Source organism: Mobula hypostoma, chromosome 11 (genome assembly GCF_963921235.1).
Source record: "Mobula hypostoma chromosome 11, sMobHyp1.1, whole genome shotgun sequence".
Classification (NCBI taxonomy): domain Eukaryota; kingdom Metazoa; phylum Chordata; class Chondrichthyes; order Myliobatiformes; family Myliobatidae; genus Mobula; species Mobula hypostoma.
The window spans coordinates 109245545-109249060 of record NC_086107.1 but is presented as its reverse complement, the minus strand read 5'-3'; the positions used below and the strand labels follow the sequence as shown (position 1 = coordinate 109249060).

General features: G+C 50.2%; 1 pseudogene; it reads right to left on the bottom strand.

Moving 5' to 3' along the window:
- Positions 1-2270: 2270 nt before the first annotated feature.
- On the bottom strand, positions 2271-3266 carry LOC134353524 (urotensin-2 receptor-like; annotated as a pseudogene).
- Positions 3267-3516: the final 250 nt, after the last annotated feature.

Genomic DNA, 3516 nt, shown 5'->3' with positions numbered 1-3516 from the left:
AGTCCTCTTTTATTGTCATTCAGTAATGCATGCATTAAGAAATGATACAATATTTCCTCCAGTGTGATATCACAAAACACAGGACAGACCAAGACTGAAAAAACCGACAAAACCACATAATTATAACATATAGTTACTACAGTGCAGCAATACCATAACTTGATGAAGAAGTCCGTGAGCACAGTAAAGTTCAAATTTTCTCAAATGTCCCACGTCTCATGCAGACGGGAGAAGGAAGAAAAACTCTCCCTGCCATGCTGACCACAATCCGACTCTGAGTCACCCAAAACTTCGAGCTCTGATCAGCTCTCCGACACGCTGTCCGAACGATTCAACCTCCTTCTCGGTTGCCAAAAGCAGGCAAGGCTGGGGATTTTGGGGCCTACCCTCCGAAAGATTCTTGACCACGCAGTAACGACAGCAGCGAACGGGCGTTTCAGAAATTTCTCCAGATGTTCCTCTGTGCTTTCACGTCCATTCTCCATCAAATCAGAATTATCCACGGCCCCTATTTGACGGATACAATATCATTTTCACCGGAGAGCTGGGGAAAAGGCAGGTAAGTGGAGGTGAGTCCAAGGCCAGATCAGCCATGATCTTATTGAATGGTGGAGCAGGCTCGACAAGCCAGATAGCCGACTCCTGCTCCTATTTCTTATGTTCTTAACCTGAGGGGAAACTTCTTCACTCAAAGGATGGTTCAAGGATGGAATGAGGTGACAGTGGACATGGTGGATGTAGGTTTGATTGTAATAGTTAGGAGAAGTCTGGTTAGGTCCATGGACAAGGTAGGGTATGGAGGGCCCAGGTCAGGTCAGGTTCAGGTCAGAAAGGACAGCATGGACTAGATGGGTCAAAGGGCCTGTTTTTGTGCTGCAGTGCTCTATGACTAAAACTTCCTTGCACAGGTGGAAACCCATCAGCTTCTTCCCCAAAGTAAAGGGATCAGGTACAAATGCTGAGAACTGAGATTGGGGCTTACTTTGGTTGGTAGAAAGCTTCAATGTTGCCAAACCAAGGTAAGCAAAGTGGGATCAGCTGTGATCTGATAGAATAGTTGGACTGGCTGAATGGCCTCTGGTAGACGATTAGTGGGGGAGAGTTGTGCATGGGAGGGAGGCTCACTCAACTCTCGTCACATTTTAACTTAGGGATGAAGAAATCTTTCGCACTGTGGGTGCCGTGGTAACGCAGCGGTCAGTGTGGCAACACTACATCTCAGGGTGTCGGAGTTCAGAGTTCAGTTCCAATGTCATTCGTGGAATGCGTTGGTTTTCTCTAGGTGCTCCGGTTTCCTGTCAAAGTCCAAAGAAGTATCGATTGGTTGGTTAATTGGTCCCATGATTAGGCCAGGGGTTGCTAGGGCAGCACGGCTTGAGGGGCAGAAAGGACCTTCTCCGTGCTGTGTCTCTAAGTGCAAGCATAAAAAAGTCCAGTAGTTACTCACAGTTCCAAGCCAGTCCATTAAAGGTTCAAAGGCACAATTTAATGTCAGAGAAATGTATACAATATACATCCTGAAATGCTTTTTCTTCACAAACATCCACGAAAACGGAGGAGTGCCCCAAAGAATGAACAACAGTTAAAAGTTAGAACCTCAAAGCCCCCCCCCAGCTCCCCCCTCTCATGCGTAAGAGCAGTGAGCAAAAATCTGCCCTCCCCCCACCGTCAAAAAATAAGCATCAGCACCCACCACCGAGCACTCAAGTGTGAGCAAAGCAACAGCAAAGACACAGACTTGCAGTTCCCCCAAAGACTTCGTGTTTCACCCAGTATTCGACATACCACAGGTTCTCTCTTTCCCTAATAAGGGAGAAAGAGGTATCTCTGTTTTCCCAGCGAGCGGGGAGACGTAACAAACAACTCGCTGGTTTACGATGTTAAAAGTCCGCCACGTCGCTTTTCTCGAGCTCTGGGCCTAAAAAACTGGGCACACAACTGCAGATATCCCGACTCCCCTGACGACACATGGGTCTCCTGTCGTGACACCGACCCTCGATCCGCCCATCTCCAGAGCCCCGAGATCTTAGGCTTCTGAATCCGAGCCGGACTCTTAGGCCGAGCCTTTGGCGCGCTGAACAACAATGGCCACCTATGAAACCCCAAGAACGGGTCCCATTCCCACAAAGAAACATAGTCAGCATGTAACTCCAGGTCAGGGTCTTCAAAAGAACCCTGAAAGGGAAAAATAGCGATATTAAAGATGGAAATAGAGCTATTTCTGAAAATGCAAGCAAAGGAATCGCCATTAACCCTCCTAAGCTCTGCCTTCAAATATTGGGTCCCTCTTCACTTGCTCTCAAGGTAGCCCTCAGCACAGCCGAGTGCTCGGTCCCCTGACCTCCCCTCGGCCCTCTCCTCACGGCGAGCCAAGGCCCTGAGCTTGTCCTGCACTGCGCCGAGCTCTCCTTGTAGTTCTTTCTGAGCAGGGTGCGGAGGAAGGGGTTGACGCAACTGTTGCTGTAGGTCAGGCAGGTCACGCAGAAGTTGACGCGGGCATGGGACACCGGCGCCAGCCTCAGCCACCCGCGGCTGTACAGCTTCACCAGCTGCCAGGTCCAGAAGGGAACAAAGCAGGCCCAGCACGCCAAGACGATGCCGAAGATCATGAAGAAAACCTTCTGCTTCCACTTAACGTTCCTCCTCTCTGCTTTCATCCCACCTGAATGCAAGTAGACCTGCGCCAGTCGGACGTACAGATATCCAATGACAATACCTGGAGCGAGGATGCTGGTGTTGAATAGAACGGTGAGGTAGACCTGTAAGAGCTGGGTTGCCAGGACGGATAGCAGATCCTCTTTGGTGTCCTGGCCAGCTCAGGACTTACTCTTAGGTGGATCATGATCATCATGGGGAGGCTCAGAAGGCAGGACAACTGCCAGATGATGGCAGCGACTACTTTCCTGCGCACCCTTGAGAGCCTGGTGCTCCAGTGGCAACACCACTGCCCTGTACCCCTCCACCCTCATGACAGTGAGGATGAAGATGCTGGTGTACATGGTCAGGAAGTCGAGGCTGAAGAGGACTCTGCAGCCCAGCTCCTCAACGTACCAGTCCTTGGCAAAGTGGGTGCACATGACCAAGGGGACAGTGAGCAGGTAGAGCAGGTCAGCCAGAGCGGGGTTCGTGATGTAGACGTGCATGGAGCTGGTCGACCTCATGCAATGAGTGGTGACCACCAGGGTGTAGACGTTGCCCGCCATGCCAAAGGTGCAGATGGTGCTGAGCGCGGCTCCCAGCAGTGACGTGATCATCACGTGGTTCATGTTATCCTGGTTCTGAAAAGATGTGTTTGCAGTCAGATTGCTCTTTGAGAGCTGACCATCTTCAGCTCCTTCCATTTCCCACATGGCTTCCTGTTGCACCTGAAACAAAAGGTTAAAAGAAAATAACTTCAGAAGGGGTAAGACGAGGGAACACTCTGGTTAGGCCATATATGGAGTATTGTGAATAGTCTGGTCACCCCACGATAGGAAGGATGTTGGGGCTTTGGAGAGGGTGCAAATGCTATATATA